Source organism: Plecotus auritus, assembly GCF_963455305.1.
Source record: "Plecotus auritus genome assembly, chromosome: 1".
Classification (NCBI taxonomy): Eukaryota; Metazoa; Chordata; class Mammalia; order Chiroptera; family Vespertilionidae; genus Plecotus; species Plecotus auritus.
In genome coordinates this window covers 104818855-104842125 of record NC_137770.1, presented here as the reverse complement: position 1 = coordinate 104842125, position 23271 = coordinate 104818855, and the positions used below count along the sequence as shown (strand labels likewise).

General features: G+C 41.3%; 1 pseudogene across 1 annotated transcript; it reads right to left on the bottom strand.

Moving 5' to 3' along the window:
• Window positions 1–3643: 3643 nt before the first annotated feature.
• Window positions 3644–23251, bottom strand: LOC308253416 (lysozyme-like protein 1; annotated as a pseudogene). Its single transcript has 3 exons — window positions 23101–23251; window positions 4494–4572; window positions 3644–3713 (listed from the first exon to the last, which is right to left on the bottom strand). The product of its transcript is annotated as a lysozyme-like protein 1 (transcript).
• Window positions 23252–23271: the final 20 nt, after the last annotated feature.

The window sequence follows — 23271 nt, the reverse complement described above, 5'->3', positions numbered from 1 at the left end:
GTCTGACCTTCTGTTCCCTGCCTTTATGCTCTTACAGAAGGATCAACTTAAACAGATGTGCTTGTCCTATCTGCAATTTAGAACAGTTTGTGACTCTTTCCCATTCTCCTGCACAGTAGAACTAACTGGATATGAGAGAGAAGGAAACTGAGGAGCAGAGGCAGTCACCTATCCCAGTCACAGTGCTGTGTAGCTGCCTTGATCCCCAAAGGAAGCCTGTGTGGCCCAACTGCTTCTGCTCCTATTAGGGTTCCCCCTGGATCCTAAGCTCTCCCAGACAACAGCTCCTTTGCAAGCTGATTGTGTGACTTTCCATCCCCTGACATCATTGCACCTACAGAACTGCTGGCAGCTTGAAGCTCCATGCAATGGCTGCCCTGAATGACAGTGGCATCCATAGCACTCCCTCAGTCTGGGGTGCTGCAGAGGAAATGTGAGACCTGAAAACCCTGGAGAATAACTCAGAAAGAATGGGCCTATAATGACCATTTGGTCTAAGTTGGAAAAAATAATGTTCACATTTAAAAATTGTAAGTTAAAAACTGTAAATTTTTCTGTAGGAAAAAGTTTCCAGTTTTAAAAATCTAGAGCATGTCCCATATATTTTGGGAGAACAGAGGGAATATTTCTAGGTCTCCTAAAGGAATCTTCATTTCTTTTAATTCACCTTGAAGAGATTAACGTTTCAGTGAGAGTATTTCCTACCCTTTTTTCCTAGATCTTTCAGGGACCAGCTAGAGTTTGTGTTATATCTCAGGTGCTCAAGGAAGTAGGTGAAGAACACAGATGAGAAAGAGCTCCAGCACCTCCTCTCCCTACAGGAACCAGGGCACTGTTCTTTCACAGAGTACTGAAGATTCCTATGGGGGTTGGAGGCAAGGTTCCTCTGACTCCCCACTGTGGCACTGTGGGTCTTGGGAGAGTCACCCTTTCTGTCTCTCGGTGTCTTCTGTATGAGATGATTATCTATCTATACCAGTGGTCGGCAAACTCATTAGTCAACAGAGCGGCAAACCATGGCTCGCGAGCCGTGGTTTGCCGACCACTGATCTATACTAATAAAAGCCTAGGTGGTGTCTCGCCCTCACATCATCACAAGATAGCTACCCCCATGTTGTCACAAGATGGCTGCCCCCATGTTGTCACAGATGGCCACCACAAGATGGCCGGCAGGGGAGGACAGTTGGGGGCGAACAGGCCAGCAGTGGAGGGCAGTTGGGGCGGACCAGGCCTTCAGGGGAGGGCAGTTGGAGGGAACCAGGATGGCAGGGGAGAACAGTTGGGGGCCATCGGGCCAGCAGGGGAGGGCAGTTGAGGGCAATTGGGTGGGCAGGGGAGGGCAGTTGGGGGCGACCGGGCTGGCAGGGGAGCAGTTAGGCATCAATCAGGCCAGCAGGGGAGCGGTTAGAGGGTGATCAGGCAGCCAGGCAGGTGAGCAGTTAGGAGCCAGCAGTCCTGGATTGTGAGAGGGGTCCCAGATTGGAGAGGGTGCAGGCTGGGCTGAGGGACATTCCCCGCCCCCCCCTCCCCCCAGTACATGAATTTTGTGCACCGGGCCTTTAGTATATATATATATAAAAGCCTAATATGCAAATTGCCCCACGGGAGTTGAACTGGGAGACCAATTGCTCACTATGACATGCGCTGACCACCAGGGGGTGGCGCAGAATGAAGGAATGCCCTGGCCAGAAGGCCCTGATTGACCCTGATCGCCAGCCAGGCCTAGGGACCCTACCCATGCATGAATTTCATGCACCGGGCCTCTAGTGTTACATAATGTCCCAAGCTGCTTATGAGGAGCACTTTGCAAAAAGTTAGATCAATCAAATTGTAGGGCCAGCCAAGTTCCTTTCACCTTGAATTTCAAAGTACTCCTTTTTGGAATTGGTTTTTGTTTTATTTTAAATCATTTAAAATTTTCAATTAAAGTTGACAATATTATAGTAGTTTCAGATGTATATTCCAGTGATTAGACATTATACAATTTACTAAGTGGTCATCCCCATATATCTTGTACCCATCTGATACCATATAAAGCAGGAAGTTTGGCTAAGAATTGGGACTACAGGTCAGATGAAAAATAGGACAATAATAATGAAAATGCATATTTATGGACTTCTATAAGTACAGACTATTGATTTGTTGTACTTTAATAAATTCTACATTTTCCAAATTTCCTTCAGCCATGTTATAGACTCATTTTTCAAATCCTACATGAGTTTCAAAAGCTTTTTCCCCATGGTTTGCGGTGCCTATTAAATTGTCACAGGATTATGTTTGTTTAGACATATATGAAATGTTTATATTCTTTTGGCAAGTAGCAGTTCAGATTTTTTGAAGTCCATGCCTGCAAGTGAAGCCAGTGGAATCAAAATGAGCCAACAGTAAAATGCAGGCAGTTGCCAACAACAGAGTATTCACAGGTTATTTAGGTTCTATCACAAAGCCCATCAGTCGGATCAGTGGGGACTTTCTACTATGTGGAAAACTTATTTGTAGGCATAACCATCTCTCCAACAAACCTTAATTTGGTACATCTTGAGGTCAGATTGCATTCAACCTGAACACACTACTTTAACCTAAAGTTACACAAGGCCACCTCAACTGCATCTGCCCCAGCAGGACAGAGAATGGACAAGAGAAAGCTCAGCTAGAGCAGTTATTCTGCGTGGGGCCAGTAGAGGGGCCATCCTGCATAGAGCAGAGAATGCTGGGAATATTTCTTTGGGATCTGAGCTCTCCAGTCCACTTGTTCCATGTATTAGAACATCTTTTAGCTAGTCAGGTCAGTCTCCTGACCAAACTAATAAAATCTGCAGGTCTAAGCTTGGAAATAATTTTTTCTTGAGGATGTAAGTGAGGTTTTAAAATTTGACCGATTAATTTAAATGGATGTTGCAATACATGGAGAACTCTCTGACCATTGAAAGTAAAAGCTGCAACTGCATCTATTTGATCCCATTGGAATGTCCATCAGGACTGTCCAGAGGAAACAGAATCATTCTCTCTGACAATGCTAAACTGAGGAAGGAGCGTGTGTCAGATGGCTCAAGAGAAGAATGACCGTATGCTCCAGGACACAGGCCAGCAAACTTATTTTTTTAAAAATATATTTTATTGATATTTTACAGAGAGGAAGGGAGAGGGATAGAGAGTTAGAAACATCGATGAGAGAGAAACATGATCAGCTGCCTCCTGCACACCTCCCACTGGGGATGTGCCCGGAACCAAGGTACGTGCCCCTGACCAGAATCGAACCTGGGACCTTTCAGTCCGCAGGCTGATGCTATATCCACTGAGCCAAACTGGTTTCAGCCCAGCAAACTTATTTTTAAATGAGCTGACACTTCAGAGCCATGGGAACCTTTCAGTAATGAGAAGTTTGTTCTATCTGGGGCTAGAACGTTTTGCAGGTGACTTTTCATGTCTCAACATTGTGCTTTTATGATATCATTGAAACAGAGTGAGGGTAAAGTCAAGACATTTAAATGGCAATAGTTATTTCCTTAAAATGTAGCTTAGTATTCCTTCTCCAACTCTGAGAAGGAATATTGGGAGAAAGGGGACAAGATGACAGGAGCATCTTGACGTTCATTACAAACTCTAGGGAGTCATTGCACAGTACCCTTGGTCCAGTTCCAGCTCATGAAACCTCACAGCCTTTTTCCCACTCAGACAGACCCCTGCCCTCACAGTGTTCCTTCCAGCCTTGCCTAAGGTGGAGAGGGAAGCAGAAACAACAGAAAGAAGCCCTACAATGCAAATATTATTGGGTTCAAAAACTACATATAATTAATGCAAGCAACTCACAGTGTCCAGGACTTAGTTTCATTTGATTCTGAGGTTCAAGGACTTTATCCTTTTGTCTTGTCTTTTCTTTAAGACTTTGTCCTCTCCATTTTTCTCCCAGTCATTATTTGCCTCAGCAACAAGGAAACAATTTTTATAAAGATGGGTCCTTTAGTTAAACACCCACATCTTTGAAAAATTGGGTTCCCCAAGAGGGTGATCTGATTAGCTGTGTTCTCTATGCAAGATGATGGTGAGCACCACTAACACTGTTCCATGCACAGTACTGGGGAGCTGTCTTGCCCACTTACCATGTAACTGACATGATCATTTTCTTCTCACTGTTGCTGTTCTCTCTCTCCAGAAAATGCTGCTGTAGCCCTCCAAATCTTATTCGAATTTAGAAAAAACTCAAGCTTTTTTCCTTTGGTGTACTGATTTCACTCTTTCCATTGTTTGGAATATGAAAAGCCATTGCAATTTATCATAACTCAGTACCATCACTCCTCCCCATGCAAATGCTTTCCACTGTATTCACTGCATACCCACACACTGATGGAGAATGATATAGACAAGTCACATTAATACCACTGTTGGACCACTCTGCAGGGACGAGTTTGTCAACATCTGCTACAGCCACGATGAGTTAACACAGTGCAGGTTTTGCCCATGTCAGCCTCAGTCTCCCAAAGGAAGCTTCTTACCAATAATTCATCCCTTCTGTCTCTTTAACAATTTTCTTGGCACAGATAATCGCATCTGTCAGGTCTTCAGTGAGCAAGGCTGTGAGAGAGAGAGGAGGTATACGATTAGCTAAGACTTTGTTATTTGAGGTTTTCTTCACTTTTCTCACTGCATTTTTGGAATAGGAGATTTGGAAGAACTTTGAGCCATATTCTTATTTTTTGTGAGCTTATTCACAAATCAAAGAATTCATTTGTTTCCAGATCATCCATGTCTTGGATTTCTTGAAGTTTCAGAGGAATAGATCAGTCCTAGTGGGGTTTACAAAATGTGTTTAGGGAAGACACAATAGCAGAATGGTTCTTACGTCCTAAAGAAATAAACTAGATAGGATGGTACAATGTTTTCTCTACTAAGGTTAATCCTATATAATAAAAGGCTAATATGCAAATCCACTGAACAGCAGAACAATGGGTTGCTGTGATGCACACTAACCACCAGAAGGCAGATGCTCAATGCAGGAGCTGCCTCCTGGTGGTCAGTACTCCAGAAGCCAGGCTCATGGCTGGCGAGCGCAGCAGCAGTGGTAGGAGCCTCTCCCGCCTCAGCAGCAGCACTGAGAATGTCTGACTGCCAGCTTAGGCAGGGAGTGGGCCTAAGCCATAAGTTGGACATCCCCCAAGGGCTCCTGGACTGCGAGAGGGCACAGGCCAAGCTGAGGGATCCCCCTGAGTGCACGAATTTCATGCACCGGGCCTCTAGTTTGACATTTAAGATCTCTTGATATGTAAGTATAAAACTTTGTCTATTGTAACTTTCCAGTTTGTGCATTAAAATATATCCAAGGTGTTTTTATATGCAGACATTTTAAGGTTTATGTCAAATCTTTGCCTTTATTATTTTTCTGTGGCTTTCAGACATAATAATTATTTCAATTGAAAATGTATTAATACCAGCATTCTTTTCTGCTTGCCCATAAGTGGCATCAAAGTCCTTCTCAATACAACATGACAAAAAAAGCAAATAAACATGCAAGTCCAATATCACTTCTTCTGGAGATTGGGTTCTCCAGTAGAAGACCCTAAGATGGGTTTGGGGTACATGGTATTTAACAGGGATCCACACATATGAAAGCAATGGGGCTGAAGTGGGATTGGGCAGATGGAAATGTCCGCCTCTGATACAGGCCATTCAAAGCCTCAGACAATAATGCCAGAAGCTCGGTGGTACATATTGCCCATCAAAGTTGCCCACATCAGCCCAAATGGCCAGGTTTATACCCCTGCCTCACTCAGTCACTTGGTGTGGGCTGCCCCAGAGGGCACTAAATCAGACCCTGAAGGAAATGCCAGGTAGACTGTCTACAAACACATAAATGCAGCTGAGGCCATCATCTCTTCATAAGCATTCCACCTCCACACCCACTGCAACCACCAATCAAAGACAAAAAACCCACACCATTTGATACAATTTCTATTTATTAATTTAAATTTTTTTAAAGAATTGAGTAATGCTTGATGTTTACAAAGGTGAATGAGATAGGCACTTGAGTTTTTGCTTGTGGGAATATAGTGGGTTCAATTTTTGAGGAAAGCAGCTCCAGAGCCCTAAAGTAGTTCTTACCTTTTCACTCAGTGGTTTCTCTTTCTGCACCTCTCCCAAGGAAATAATCATGAATCCAGACAAAAATTTATTTACAAAGTGGTTGACTGTTGTTTTATTTACAAGAGAAAATTTATTTCCAAAGAGAAAAAATATAATCCTATAGAATAAAAGCCTAATATGCAAATCCACCAAATGGCAGAACGACTGGTCACTATGATGCACAATGACCACCAGAGGGCAGATGCTCAATGCAGGAGCTGCCCCCAGCCCATAGGCCCCTAGGCCAGCCAAGGCAGGTGCCAGCGGGGGACTCCAATCACCCTGCCAGTTGCCCCACAAAGGGAGGCGACTGGCAGTGGCGGCAGGGGGTGGGGCCGGCAAGTGGGTGGCATCAGGATGGCCGAGGCTGGTGCCAGCAGGGGCCCTCCAATTGCCCCGCCAATTGCCCCACAGATCAGCCCTGATTGCCAGCCAGGCCTAGGGACCCTACCTATGCACGATTTTGTGCACCAGGCCTCTAGTTGCCTCATAATTATGGATAGTCACACAAATAATTCCTCCATATAATGCAATAAGGATCCATTTAAATTATACTTTATATCTATATATAAAAGCCTAAGCGACCATTATGACTGAGTGAACGGAACAACTGGAATGGCCGGAACGACCGGCCAACCAGTCACTATGACGCACACTGACCACCAGGGGGCAGACGCTCAATGAAAAAGCTGCCCCCTGGTGGTCAGTGTGCTCCCACAGTGGGATCACCACTCAGCCAGAAGCCAGGCTCACAGCTGGTGAGCTCAGCTGTGGCAGCAGGACCCTCTCCTGCCTCCACAGCAGTGCTACTGAGCAGTGGCGGCAGGCGCAGCAGGGCTGGGATGAGCAGCAGCAGAGCTGCGCCTGGCCCCGGCTGGGGCTCCTCCTGGGCCGCCTGATGTTTTGGCACTGCTACATCCCCCAAGGGGTCCTGGATTGTGAGAGGGTGCAAGCCAGGCTGAGCGACCCCACCCATGCAGGAATCCATGCACTGGGCATCTATTTAATAATACTGGAAATACTTCCAGTACAAATTTTAGTTACCAATATTATAAACATTTCTGTTTAAAACTATACTATCCAATATGGTAGCCATTAGCTACATGTGACTATTAAATCTAAATAATTAAAAACTTCAGTTCCTCAGTTGCTTTTACTACATTTCAGATGCTTTATAGCATCTTTATTGTGGCTTGTAATTCTTGTATTAGATAACGCATATAGATAACATTTCCGTCATCTCAGAAAGTTCTAGATGATGGCATTGGTATAGAGGAAAAACAAACCTTAGAAACTCACCAATATTTTAGGAAAAATTAGCTCTTAATCATGTGATCACCAATGCTTGTAAATCATCACTGTATATTTTTTAAACCTTTTAAAATAGAGATATATTATTTCTATTATGAGAAAAAATAACCAAAGAGAATACTATAGGCTTATATGTTGTGCTTCAATGGAGTATTATAATACCAGATTATTTTTTTAACTCAGTTGAAAATGAAATTTTCCTTTGAGTATGCTGACTTAGTTACTAATTATGTAGCTTTCTCAGATAGGCTTAGCTAAGATAAAGATAGTGATAGATTTATTTTAAGCAAATTCATTCTTAATGTGGCTAATTTTTTATTTAAAACAAAATCTACTAATGAGGATAAAGTTAACAAAAATATGATCTATAAATGATAACAAATTGAGACAATATATGCAAATTCACTAGCATTTGGTATACAGTGGAAAATAAACATTTGTTAGGTTATAAAAGTGTTTGCCTTGTTTCTAGAGAGATAAGTATTTAAAATAATAATAGCTATTACTAATAGCTAATCTTTATAAAACTTACTGTATGTCAGGCACACAGTAAGTCTCTTCATACATTTTCTCTCTTAGTCTTCAAAACAACCATATGGATGACACCATTATTATCCCTATAAACTGAGGTCACACACCCACTAATCAGTCTGCACTCAAACCTAGAGCTTAAAATCTATTATCTTCAGCTATTTCCTTCCAATAGAGCTACTTAAGCAAAGATTCCACTTATGGAACATTATATGCTATGAAGTTGATAATAAAAGATAAATGCTTTAATATTTTTTAAAGTATTTTTATTTATTTATTATGAGATTATCTAAACTTAAGTTACATGTCCACATTACTTAGAAACACTTACTTTGTGTGCTTGCTAAGTGCTGAGATACTGTGGTTTGTGTTTGGAAGTGGTTGGGGCCTATTTCCTAGGAGAAGTGGGTTCAGTGGGGCCTCAAGTGGAGAAGAAGCAAACAGTATTTTATTACGCCAGGATTGGAGCACACCCCAGGCATATCCACAAAGAGCAAGGCTAGTATTCAGGTTAAGGCAGTTTGCTTGGCTGGAGATGTTGTGTGACCATGTTTGGGAGGACTAGGTTCCATAGGCCCAGGTTGGGGAGCCCAGGTAAGTGTTTGTCAGCCTTTTGTTTTGTTACAGCATTTTGTTAAGCAATTGAGATGCCAGTTGGACACAACTTGGAATTTGCTTAAGGTAATGTGTTAGGGTGGTGGGGGCTGGAAAGTAAAGAACTCCAGGCAGGGCTGAGATGTGAAAACACAATGAAGTGGCCACAGAGGGGCAGCAGAGGGGCAGGAATGAATTAAGATAGCAAGTATTTATATGGATCCAGGCCAAGGATTGCTTCTGCTCAATTTACTTTAAGTAGACAATTCTGTTCAGTCAAACATGAATAAGGAAAAGGTTATTATGTTGAATGGCAAAGCATTATTCAATTGAATAGTTTATTCTCCCACATCCAACATCAGAAAATAACAACAATCTGTACAAACAGAACTACTATTTTCAGTGGTTAGTTCTGCTTTAAGTCTGTCTCTCCCCTGCATCCCAACTCAAATATCACTACCATGCCCACAGTTTACCTATCTTTCCCCTCTCTGAAGTGACAAAGGCAAGTCAGATACCAGGCTGATGAGAAACAGAGATTAAAATAAGTCGACTAGATTAGATACAAGAGGCAATAATCACCTTTTTCTTCTTTTTTACACAACTCTTATTTTAAAGAGGTCTATGATGTTGGAGGAAAATAAAGACTTATATGTGTGTATATATAACAAATATTCTGCCAAATAGTTTAGAGAAGGTTGGCAAGAATTTTAAGAATTCAAGTTCCTAAGGAAGTGAGGAGATTCTAAAGCAGGCGTCCTCAAACTACGGCCCGCGGGCCACATGTGGCCCACCGAGGACATTTATCCAGCCCGCCAGGTGCCGCTGCCTGTCCTGCTTAGCAGCTGACTCGTCCTGGGTCCGCAGTGTGCATAGGAATTTGTTCATAGTTTTTTTTAAACTATAGTCCGGCCCTCCAACGGTCTGAGGGACAGTGAACTGGCCCCCTGTTTAAAAAGTTTGAGGACCCCTGTCTATAGCTTTGAAGATGGACATGAGGTGCTTGTATACAGTACATATATAAAATGTCATGTACCTTGTAAACATACCCTAATGCTAAATTATTTTCAGGTTCCCATAACAAATATCCCTACTGTAATACATGGGACAGAATGACATTGTCTATAATTAAAGACTTTCTGGCCTGAGGCTGAGGGTAGGCCAGTCACTGGGGGGTGAGGGAGTGGGGGTGATTATGATATAAAATCAACATTTTGTTTTCTATTTTAAAGCTTTCCCCCCCCCCCCAAACCCTATACTCTTTATAATGAGACTAGAGGCCTGGTGCATGAAATTCGTGCATGGGGGGATGTCCCTCAGCCCAGCCTGCACCCTCTCCAATCTGTGACCCCTCAGGGGATGTCCAACTGCCGGATTAGGCCCAATCCCTGAGGGAAGTAGGACATCCCTCTCGCAATCCAGGACCACTGGCTCCTAACGACTCACCTGCCCGCCTGCCTAATACCCCCAACTTCCCTCCCCTGCCGGCCTGGTCACGCCCCCAACTGCCCTCCCCTACTGGCCTGGTCACCCCCTACTGCTCTCCCCTGCCAACTTGGTCACCTCCAATGGCCCTCCCCTGCCGGCCTGGTCACCCCCAACTGCCCTCCCCTGCCAGCCTGGTCATCCCCAACTGCCCTCCCTGCCGGCCTGATCTCGCCCCCAATTGCCCTCCCCTGCTGGCCTGATTGCTTCCAACTGCCCTCCCCTGCTGGCCTGATCGCCCCTAACTCCCTGCCAGCCTGATCTCATCCCTAACTGCCTCTACCTCGGCCTCCACCACCATGGCTTTGTCCAGAAGGAAGTCAGACATCTGGATGATGGCCGGTTGACCCAGTCTAATTAGCATATTACCCTTTTATTAGTATAGATAGATTATGTAGGATAGAATTGCTTAAATGGGGGGGGAGCCTTTTACAGCAGGAGGAGATGCTTTTGGCAGACAAAAATACATAACCCCTATATCTGGACTGCTAGCCAGCCATATGCACTATACTGACAAACCAGTCATTAAAAAATTGAACTGCTTTCTTACACTTTACACTAAACAGCTGTTGCCCTTAGAACCCCTCCTCAGCCCCCACCTTAGATTCTGCCTTCACAGTTCACCCAGATTAGGTTCTGATTGGTCGGTTTCTATACCAGTCAGCAGCAAAAGCTCTGCCTCCTAGGCAGCCATTGGCTCCTGGCACTTCACCCAGATTTGGTTCTGATTGGTCTCTATGCCCGTCAGCGTCAAAAGCTCCATCTCCTAGGCAACCACTGGCTCATCACAGTTGACCCAGATTTGGTTCTGATTGGTCGGTTTCTATGCCAGTTAGCGTCAAAAGCTCTGCCTCCTAGGCAGCCATTGGCTTTTCTGGAAAATCCAGAATGGCCCTGCTGACAGCTGTCTCTCTCTCCAGGCCTATCTCCGGGCCTGATCCGCCGCCTCCGCAGCAGCTGCGGATCAGGCCCTGTCTCTCTTACCACACCCAACTCACCCCGTTCACCGCCTGCCACTCCGCCCACCCGCCAGGCACCAGCCTTGCTGTGATAGGAGCCTATGGGCGCGGGGGAGGCACCAAGAGGTGCTCCATGCACTTCTTGGTGACCGTTCGTTTGGTCGTTTTGGTCATTATGGCCATTGGCCTTTTATTATATAGATAACAGATATGAATCTTTCTTCACCTCTTAACACAAACCATTCAACATTTTAATTTCTAGAATCTAAGATTGTCTGGCAGATGTACACTTGCCCCAGACTTTCTTCATTGGAACTAAATTGAACAATATTAAATTATTATTATACTAGAGGCCCAGTGCACGAAAATTCCAGGAGTCCTCAGGGGATGTCTTAAGCCGCAGTCTGGCCTCCCTCTGCAGGACGTGACTGGACTGGTGATCAGGGGACGGCACCGCCCCCACCACCCTGCCACTACGCTGCCACGATCAGGGGATGGTGCTGCCCCCGTCACCCCGCTGCTGCCACTGCCTGGTCTCCCTCTGCGGGAGGCAACCAGATGGGCCGATCAGGGGACGGTGCTGGCTCTCCCCATCACCCTCCCACTGCCGCTGGAAGCCACCCCGCCCCCCCCCCCCATCACCGTTCCCTGTTCCCTCCCTCTACCCGCTGGCACATGCCTTGGCTGGCCTGGCACCGCCTGCTCACCAACCCTGTCCCCCACTGACTGGTCGTTCTGCCATTTGGTCGATTTGCATATTACACTTTTATTATATAGGATTAAACTGCATGTAAAGTCAAGCATAACCATGATGGGATAACAGATTTTCTCTCCCGCTATAAACAACTAGAAAACTAGGCAAACTATCTGAGAACATAATTTTCAGATATTACACAACAGTCATAGAGATGTAAAGTGCAGCCTAGGTAATATAGTCAGCAATATTGTAATTACTAAGTGTGATGTCAGATGGGTACTAGGTTTATGGGGGATCACTTTGTAAGTTATATAAATGTCTAAGCATTATGTTGTACATATGAAGCTGATATAATAATGTATGTAATTGCCCTGACCGGTTTGGCTCACTGGATAGAGCGTCAGCCTTCAGACTGAAGGGTCCCAAGTTCGATTCCGGTCAAGGGCATGTACCTTGGTTGCAGTAGGGGGTGTGCAGGAGGAGCTGATTGATGTTTCTCTCTCAACGATATTTCTAGCTCTCTATCCCTCTCCCTTCCTCTCTGTAAAAAGGCAATTAAAAAAATAAAAATAATGTATGTAATTGAAAAAAATAATTCTACTGAGTCTTTTTTTATTTAAATTTTTTATTGTTGACACTATTGCAGATGTCCTCCATTTTTCTCCCCTTTGCCAACCGCCTCCTAACTCCCCTTGGTCCTCCCTACACTACTGTCTGGGTCCATGGGCTATGTATATATATTCTTTAATCCTTTCACCTTCTTTTATCCAGTCCCCCCATCTTGCCTCCCCTCTGACATTTGTCTGTTCCATGCATCCATGCCTCAAATTCGATTTTGTTCATTAGTTTATTTTGTTCATTGGATTCCACATATTAGTGAGATCATATGGTATTTGTCTTTCTGACTGGCTTATTTTGATTAGCTTATTAATTTCCAGGTCCATCCATGCTATCACAATGGGGAAGAGATCCTTCTTTTTTAGAGCCATGCAATATTCCATTGTGTAAATGTACCACGCCTTTTTATCCACTCATCTACAGATGGGCACTTGGGCTGTTTTCAGATCTTGGTTATTTTAACAAATGCTGCTATGAACATAGGAGTGCATATATCTTTCTAATTGGTGTTTCAGGATTCTTAGGATGTATACTAGAAGTAGGATCACTAGGTCAAAAGGCAGTTCCACTTTTAATTATTTGAGGAAACACTACTGTTTTCCACAGAGGCTGCACTAGTCTGCATTCTCACTAATAGTAAACCAAAAGGGTTCCCTTTTCGCCACATCTTCACCAGCACTTGTTTTTTATTTATTGATAATAGCCATTCTGACAGGTGTGAGGTGATACCTCATTGTAGTTTTAATTTTCATCTCCCTGATGATTAGTGACCTTGTGCATTTTGTACCTAGGAATAAACTTAACCAAGGAGGCAAAAGACGTGTACTCAGAAAATTATAAGACATTGAAGAAAGAAATAGAGGAAGATGCAAACAAGTGGAAGCATATACCATATTCATGAATTGGAAGAATTAATACCATTAAAATGTCCATACTACCCAAAGCAATCTATAGATTCAGCACAATTCCTGGAAATACCAGTGGCATATTTCACAGATCTAGAACAAATATTCCAAAAATTTATATGCAAGCAAAAAAGACCCTGAATAGCCTCAGCAATCTTGAGAAAGAACAAAGTTGGAGGGATCACAATAATGGCATAAGAACAGGCTTATAGATCAGTGGAACAGGACAGAGAACCCAGAAATCAATCCACACTTTTATGGTCAATTAATATTTGACAAAGGAGACAAGACCATACAATGGAGTGAAAATAGTCTCCACTGAGTCTTATTTTTTTCTTCTTGTTTCTTATATTTTCCATTTTATCTAAAATGCATATTTACTTTAATGGTGGATATAGCTCAATAATCATTATTTTTTAAGCTTTTAAAACATACCTTGGGGAAAATTTAGAAAATATATTGACATTATAAGAAAGTAATACATTTTTTATGGCTGAGAGATATTTCACTCTATATATGCACCACTTCTTTATCCATTCACCTATTTTTTACATGCAATAAAATTAATATTTCAAGAAAAATTATTTTAAATATAATGTTACATGCAATAAACATTAATATTTCAAGAAAAATTATTTTAAATATAGTATTATATGCAATGAACACTAATATTTCAAGAAAAATATTTTAAATATAATAATATTATCCAAACTGTACTAACATAATATAATATCACACAAGTTGTAGGAAATAATAAAAATCTGCAAACAACAGGATTACTTCTATTATATTCTAAAATATTTTTTTCCCTCTGGCTCTATTTTTGTTCATCAGTTTATGTTGTTCATTATTTTGCACAAATGAGTGAGATCATGTGATCTTTATCGTCCTCTGACTGGCTTATTTCACTTAGCATAATGCTCTCCAGGTCCATCCATGCTGTTGAAAAAGTTCCTTCTTTTTTTACTGCAGTGTAGTATTCCATTGTGTAGATGTACCACAGTTTTCTAATCCACTCATCTGCTGATGGGCACTTAGGCTGTTTCCAAATCTTATCTATTATAAATTGTGATGCTATGAACATAGGGGTGCATATATCCTTTCTGATTGGTGTTTCTGATTACTTGGGATATATTCGTAGAAGTGGAATTATTGGGTCAGATAGGAGTTCCATTTTTAATTTTTTGAGGAAACTCCATCCTGTTTTCCACAGAGGCAGCACCATTCTGCATTCCCACCAGCAATGCATGAGGGTTCCTTTTTCTCCACATCCTTGCCAGCACTTGTTGTTTGTTGATTAGTTGATGATAGACATTCTGACAGGTGTGAGATGGTATCTCATGGTCATTTTGACTTGTATCTCTCAGATGATTAGTAACTTTGAGCATGTTTTCATATGTCTTTTGGCCTTATGTATGTTCTCTTTTGAAAAGTGTCTATTTAGGTCCTTTGGCCATTTTTTGATTGACTTGTTTATCTTCCTTTTGTTAAGTTGTATGAGTTCCCTGTAAATTTTGTAGATTATACCCTTATTGGAGATAACATTGGCAAATATGTTCTCCCATGCAGCGGGCCTTCTTGTTGTCTTGTTGATGGTTTCTTTTGCTGTGCAGAAGCTTTATATTTTGGTGTAGTTCCATTTGTTTATTTTCTCCTTAGTTTCCACTGCCCTAGGAACTGTATTGGTAAAGATGTTGCTATGACATATGTCTAATATTTTGCTGCCTGTGGATTCTTCTAAGATGTTTATGGTTTCCCGTCTTATGTTTAAGTTCTTTATCCATTTTGAGTTTATTTTTGTGTATGGTGTAAGTTGGTGGTCTAGTTTCATTTTTTTGCATATATCTGTCCAATTTTACCAACACCATTTATTGAAGAGACTATCTTGTCTCCATTGTATGCTCTTGCCTCCTTTGTAAAATATTAACTGAGCAGAATGGCTTGGGCCGATTTCTGGGTTCTCTGTTCTGTTCCATTGGTCTCTATGTTCTTGTGCCAGTACCAGGCAGTTTTGAGAACAGTGGCTTTGTAATATAGCTTGATATCTGGTATTGAGATCCCTCCTACTTTGTTCCTCTTTCTCAAGATTGCTGTGGATATTTGGTGTCTTCTTTTATTCCATATAAACTTTTGAAGAGGTTGTTCTAGGTCTGTGAAATAGTTCGTTGGTATCTTAATGGGGATTGCATTGAATCTATAGATTGATTTGGATAATATGGACATTTCAATGATGTTGATTTTACCAATCCATGAACAGGGTATATTCTTCCATTTTTTTATGTATCTTCCTCTTTTACTTTTTTCAATGTCCTGTAGTTTTCCAAGTACAGGTCTTTTATTTCCTTAGTTAAGTTTATTCCTAGGTATCTTAATTTTTTTTGGTACAATGGTAAATGGGGTTGTTTTTTTTTAGTTTATCTTTCTATGAGTTCATTATCCTAATATATAAAAAGTCAGGGGCTGTCGTGACTGAAACAACTGGATGGATGACCTAACAGCAGGCTGTGTGGGGTGACCAGGCCAGCAAGGGGGTTAGTGAGGGATGACCAAACAACTGAATAGCAGGCTTCCTGGAGTGACCAGGCTGGCAGGGGGGCAGGGCAGTTGGAGGCGACCAGGCCGGCGGGAGGGGACAGTTGGGGATGACCAGGCCAGTGAGGCGTCCAATTGGGAGCAACCAGGCTGGCGGGAAAAGGAGGTTAGGGGTGATCAGGCTGGCCAGGGGGGCAGATAGGGGCAATCAGGCAGGCAGGCAAGTGAGCAGTTAGGAGCCAGCCATTCTGGATTGTGAGAGGGATGTCCCGAATTGGAGAGGGTGCAGGCTGGGCTGAGGTGACCCCCCCATGCATGAATTTCATGCACCGGGCCTCTAGTTGGTGTATAAAAAGGCCATAGATTTCTGGGTGTTAATTTTGTATCCTACTACATTGCCAAATTCATTTATTAAGTCTAATAGTTTTTTGATGGAGTCTTTCCTCAAAGAAGAAAATAAAACAGACATTTTCAGATAAACCAAACTTACTACAAAAATGTTGAAGGAAGTTCTTTAGGCTGAAGGAAAATGATATCACTTAACTTTCTACCCAAATGATTCCACCAAAGAAAGGAAGTATGATAGGAATGGTAAATATAAAGACCTTTTCCTCCATTAAAATTTTTATTTAAGAAATAATTGTTTGCCCTAGCTGGTTTGGCTCAGTGGATGGAGCGTCAGCCTGCGGACTGAAGGGTCCCAGGTTCGATTCTGGTCAAGGGCATGTACCTTGGTTGCGGGCACATCCTCAGTGGAAGGTGTGCAGGAGGCAGCTGATCGATGTTTCTCTCTCATCGATGTTTCTAGCTCTCTATCCCTCTCCCTTCCTCTCTGTAAGATATCAATAAAATATATTTAAAAAAAAAAGAAATAATTTTTTAAGGCCAAAGTAATAAAAATGCATTGTGAAGTGTATAACATGTTGAAGTAAATGCATGACAACATAACACAGAAGATAGTATGGGGAAAATAGAAGCATACTGTTACAAAATTCACCTATCATATGTGAAGTAATGTAATGTTATTTGAAAATAGAATCTGATAAGATAATGATGCATATTGTAAACCTTAGAGTCACCACTGAAAACACAACAGAATTGTGGCTAATAGCCAATGGAGTCAATAAAAGAGAGTATTGGAAAATATTCAATTAATCCAAAAGAAAGCAGGAAAACTGAACCAAGAATAGATGGCACAAATAGAAGACAAATAACAACATGGTAGAATTTAAAGTAACCATATCAGCAATTGCATTAAATATAAATGGTCTAAACCAAAGTTCAGCAAACTATGGCCCTCTGTTTTTGTAAATAAAGTTCTATTGGAACATAGCCATGCCCATTCATTTACATATTATCTATAACTGCTTTTGTACTACTTGAAAAGTTGAATAGTTTCAATAGAGACAATATATGTTCCACAAAGCCTAACGCATTTACTATGGAGCCCTTTAAGACAAACTTTGCTGACCCTGGTCTAAACATTCCTATTGAAAAGCAGAGCTTGTTGGCCTAGACATAAAAGCAACACCTAACTACATGCTGTCTATAAAAAAAACTCAGTTTAGATAGAAATATACAGATAGGTTAAAAATAAAAGAATGAAAAGAAATATATAATGCAAAGAAAATTGAACGGCTATATTACTGTCAGACAAAGTAGATTTGGGGATAAGAAATATTACCAAAGTTAAGAAGGGACATTGACTCTAATGATAAAAGGTTAAATACATCAAGAAAGCACAGTTCTCAATGTGTATGTACCATGTAAGGCTGTTTGTTTTCTTTTCTGGATGTTCCAGAGAAGGATTTTTTTATTTTATTTATTTATTTATTTTTTACTTTTTTTTCTTTTTTTATTGTTTAAAATATTACATATATTAGTACATATATCTCCTTTTTCCCCCATTGACCTTCCCCCAGCCTCCCCTATGCCCTGTTGCATGCCCTCATTCCCCCACCCCCCTGCAGTGTCTTGTGTCCATTGGTGTGTTTATATGCATGCATACAAGTCCTTTGGTTGATCTATTTCCCCCCCTCCCCAACACTCCCCAGCCTTCCTGCTGTAATTTGAAAGTCTGTTTGGTGCTTTACTGCCTCTACATCTATCTATTTATTCATCAGGCTATAATGTTCTTTATTTTCCATAAATGAGTGAGATCATGTGGTATTTTTCTTTCATTGCCTGGCTTATTTCACTTAACATAATGCTCTCCACGTCCATCCATGCTGCTGCAAATGGTAAGAATTTCTTCTTTTTTATAGCAGCGTAGTATTCCATTGTGTAGATGTACAATAGTTTTCTAATCCACTCATCTGCTGATGGGCATTTAGGCTGTTTCCAAATCTTAATTATGGTGAATTGTGCTGCTATGAACATAGGTGTGCATATATCCTTTCTGATTGGTGTTTCTAGTTTCTTGGGATATAATCCTAGAAGTGGGATTACTGGGTCAAATGGGAGTTCCATTTTTAGTTTTGTGAGGAAACTCCATACTGTTCTACACAGTGGCTGTACCAGTCTGCATTCCCACCAGTAGTGCACGAGGGTTCCTTTTTCTCATCATTATTTATTTATTTATTTATTTATTTATTTATTTATTTATTTTTTAATGTAGTAGAGGCCCGATGCAAGAAGATTCATGCAAGAATGAGCCTTCCTTCCCCTGGCTGCCGGCACCACCTTCTCTCTGGCTGGAGCTGCCTTTTTGCTCTGGCTGGAGCAGCCTTTCTGCCTTGCCATACTGCCCAGAGGCCCAGAGCGGCTGGGGTGATGCAGAACGCTTGCATCATCGCCATGGCGATGACACAAGCGTCCCGCCCCACCCCCAGCTGCTTGGTGCCTGCGTATGCAAATTAATCCACCATCTTTGTAGGGTAAATTTGCATACTCACTCCTGACTGGCTGTTGGGTGTCGCGAAGGTACGGTCAATTTGCATCTTCCTCTTTTATTTGTGTAAATGTATTTATTTAGCTTATTTGGGTATTGGCAGAATTCATTTTCTTGTGGTTGTAGGACTGAAATCCCTGCTTCCTTGGTGGATGTCAGCTAAGGGTCATTTCTAGCTTCTATAGGCCCCCTAAACTCTGTGACTTATGGCCCACTTTTTCCATCTTTTTATTTTATTTTTGAAGTCTTTACTGTTGAGAGTATTACATATGTTCCCTTTTCCTCCCATTGAGAAAAATCCCCCACCGCCCTCCCCAGGCCTCCACCACCCTATAGTCTTTGTCCTATATGCATACAAGTTCTTTGGTTGATCACTTCCCACCCACCAACCACACCCCACCTTTCCTCTGAGATTCGACAGTCTGTTTCATGCTTCCATGTCTCTGGATCTATTTTGTTCAACAGTTTATTTTGTTCATTAGACTCCGCATCTGAATGAGATTATATGATACTTGTCTTTCTCTGACTGACTGCTTATTTTGCTTAGCATAATACTCTCCAGGTCCATCCATGCTGTTGCAAATGATAACAGTTCCTTCTTTTTTACAGCAACGTAGTATTCCATTGTGTAGATGTACCACAGTTTTCTAATCCACTCATCTGCTGATGGGCACTTAGGCTGTTTCCAAATCTTAGCTATTGTAAATTGTGCTGCTATGAACATAGGGGTGCATACATTCTTTCTGATTGGTGTTTTGTTTTTTTTTTTAGGATATATTTCTAGAAGTGGGATCACTGGGTCAAATGGAAGTTCCATTTTTAATTTTTTGAGGAAACTCCATACTGTTTTTCATAATGGCTTCACCAATCTGCATCCCCACCAGGGTTCTCTTTTCTCCACATCCTCCCTAGCACTTGTTATTTGTTGCTTTGTTGATGGTAGCCATTCTGACAGGTCTGAGGTGATACCTCATTGTAGTTTTAATTTGCATCTCTCTGATGATCAGTGACTTTGAGCATTTTTTCGTATATCTCTTGGCTAGCTGTATGTCCATTTTGGACAAGTGTCTATTTAGGTCCTTTGCCCATTTTTAAATTGTATTCTTTGTCTTCCTTTTCTTAAGTTCTATGAGTTCCTTATATATTTTGGATATTAATACTTTATCAGATATGTCACAGGCAAATATGTTCTCCCATGTAGTGGGCTTTCTTGTTGTTTTGTTGATGGTCTCTTTTGTTGTGCAGAAGCTTTTTATTTTGACGTAGTCCCATTTGTTTATTTTTCCTTAGTTTCCTTTGCCCCAGGACAGTGGTCGGCAAATTGCGGCTCGCAAGCCATATGTGGCTCGCGAGCTGCGGTTTGCCGTTCTGTTGACTAATGAGTTTGCCGACCACTGACCTAGTCTCTCGATTCCAATAATTACAGGCTGTTGTTGTTACTTGTGATTAAGCCCCTATCCAGTGGTCAGCAAACTCATTAGTCAACAGGTGGCAAACCGCGGCTCGCGAGCTGCAGTTTGCCGACCACTGCCCTAGGAGATTTATCCACAAACATATTGCTACAAGAGACATCTGAGATTTCTTCCTGCCTATGGTTTCTTCTAGAATTTTTATGGTTTCATGTCCAATTTTCCCAACATCATTTATTGATGAGACTGTCTTAACTGAACTGTGGGCTCTTCCTCCTTTGTCAAATATTAATTAAGCATAATGTCTTGGGTGGATTTCTGGGGTCTCTGTTCTGTTCCATTGATATACACTGAGTGGCCAGATTATTATGATCTCTGAATGCATAATAATCTTGCCACTCAGTGTGTGTGTGTGTGTGTGTGTGTGTGTGTGTGTATGTGCCACTAAGCCATGGTGTTGTAGTGGCTGTCATAGTATGCCATGCTGATCCCCAGAGGGGAAAAGTTGGAAATGCTGGAAAAATTTGCATGGGTGCATGGGTGGGGTCCAGCCAGCCTGGCCAGGGAGAGGGGACATGGGCAGTTGGCCGGCCTGCCTGCTGGTCGAACTCCTGGTCAAGGGGACAATTTGCATATTACCCTTTTATTATATAGGATATACACTGAGTGGCCAGATTATTATACCTTCAGAGATCATAATAATCTGGCCATTCAGTGTATATGTCTGTTCTTATGCCAGTACCAGGCTGTTTTGATTACCGTGGCTTTGTAGTGTAACTTGATATCTGATATTGCAATCCCTCTAACTTCATTCTTCTCGATTGTTGAGGTACCCTTTTCCCATCTTAACAAGCCAGCAAATGGTAGGTTGAGTACCATATATATATATATATATATATATATATATATATATATATATAATTTTTAGAAAAAAAAGGAAGAAGAGGTAGAGGGAGGGAGAGAGAAATATTGATGTACCCTAACCAGGATCAAACCTACAATCTGAGTTTGTGCCCCAATTGGGAATTAAACCAGTGACCCTTCGGTGCACTGGTCAATGTTCAACCAATTGAGCCACAGTGACCAGGGCAAGTACCTCATATTTTGAATCTCTCCTCCTCCTTCTGTTGTCATTGAATCTTTCTAACCACATCTGAAAAAAAATTCTCCATTTTTTAACAATTTGACTTTAAATTGGGCTCACCCAGATAACCTAGGATAACCTCTCCCTCTCAAGGTCAGTACCCTTAGTCACATTTGCAAATCCCCTTTGGTGATGTAAAGTAACATCTTCACAGGTTTCCAGGATTAGAGAATGAATGTTCTGGGAAGCTGTTATGGGACCTACTATGGGAGGTAATACACATATTCAATCGCCATGTTTAACAGAAAGACTCCATTGGCAAACTCTGAGGGAATGCTAATGAGATTGACCAGGATAAGGAAGGGTTTAAAATTCATACCTGCAGGAAGGTGAAGATAATGAATATTTTAGTTCAGAATATATGAAATTAAAACTAAGCGATATCTATTAATCATTTTCAAATATTTAATAAGTTTCTGTGTATTAAATAGAGAAAATTTGTTTTGAATAAATCCAGAAGGAAAAAACTAGGATTATTGGAAGAAAACTATAAGGGCTGATCAATGATTGGGTGATGTACCTCTGGAGGTAGTGAGCATTCTATATTAATGAAGAACTAAGAACAATTTACTAGGTAAGTTAACATGTTCAATCATTTATACATTCAAACATATGTATGGATCATTTTGTATGTGTCAAAGAAAATGTAAATGTTTATTTCCTGCTCCTAAAGAATTTGCCATATAATCTTTTATGATTCTTTGTTTTCACCCTTGCTCCCAATTCCCTCCCTTCATTTATTTAATGAATATTTATTGAGCTCCAGCAATGGCCAGGCACCATTCTAGGCATTGAGAATACATCAATGATCAAACCAGATAAAACTCCTACACTCCTTAGCTTTCATTCTAGTGGGGGTGCAAAAAAGATAATTTACTGAGCTCTGTCCTTCTGCTATTGAATATCTCTTGTATCAGTTCCTTCTCCATGCCCCTATCCATGACCATTGTCAGATGTTTTAATCTCTCACTGCAACAATGGCAGTGGCACTTTAATGATACCTTCTTGTCTCACACTCTTCTTGCAGATTAAGCTTTCTAGATCATTAACTAACCGCTATTGATTTCCTATTGCAGGTAGAAATCAATCCATGCTCCTTAGTCTAGTTTCCAAGGTTCTTTCTGGTCAGATAGTAAACAACCTTTCCAACCACATGTCCTGTTATTTGTTTTCATGTCCCCCTTTTTCAGGTAGGACAAGTACCTCACATCTCCCTATTTATGCCCATACATCCCCACATGCACCTTTTTGTTTTTGTTTTTTCCCTTACCTGGAATGACTCCTCTCTGTCTGAATATCCAAATCTTATCTATCTTCCAAGTCTTAGATCAAATACCAGAGTCTACAAAACTTTCCATAATTTTCTTAATAACATCTCTTTCCTCTGAAACCCACAGCACTCAATTCACACCTGTTTATAGTGCTGCATGTAACTTCCCTAATGCCAGATTTGGGGTCTGATGCACTTTGCTATCCTTAATTCTGTGCATGCCTATATTTCTTAAATCATTAAAGTAGAATGTTTGGAAGTAAATTCTAGCTTCATTTCTACTGTTTAAGAAATGTTATGTAAAGTATATTTATTTGTTTCATTCTGTACAAAGAGGCATAAACTTCATCATTTGAGTGAATCCCTTATAGAAATTAATTAGCAAACAACTTTCTCCTTCTTATTGAAGATATTTAATATCTCTATGCATGAAAGGTAGTAAGGTCACTTGTTTGTCCCACTTTTTTGGACAATTAGGCCACAGGATCAGTTTCACTTTGAGGAACAGTTGAACAATTTATTGACTAGTATAAACCTACCTGCACATCTGAACTTCAAATTTTAAAGCAGAAAATGAGTGGATATTCCATTATCAGCCATCGTGTCTTTGTTTCTGAGGATGCAAATTAAAACTGTACCTGAACAGGCAACATGACAGTAATTCTTCTCTTGTATCTTTGCATGTCTGTACCATGTGTAACTGTCTCTGTGAAAAATGCCATAGTCAATGCTTTCATCCTCTAGGACATTCTAAGCCATGGTGTTGTAGTGGCTGTCATAGTATGCCATGCTGATCCCCAGAGGGGAAA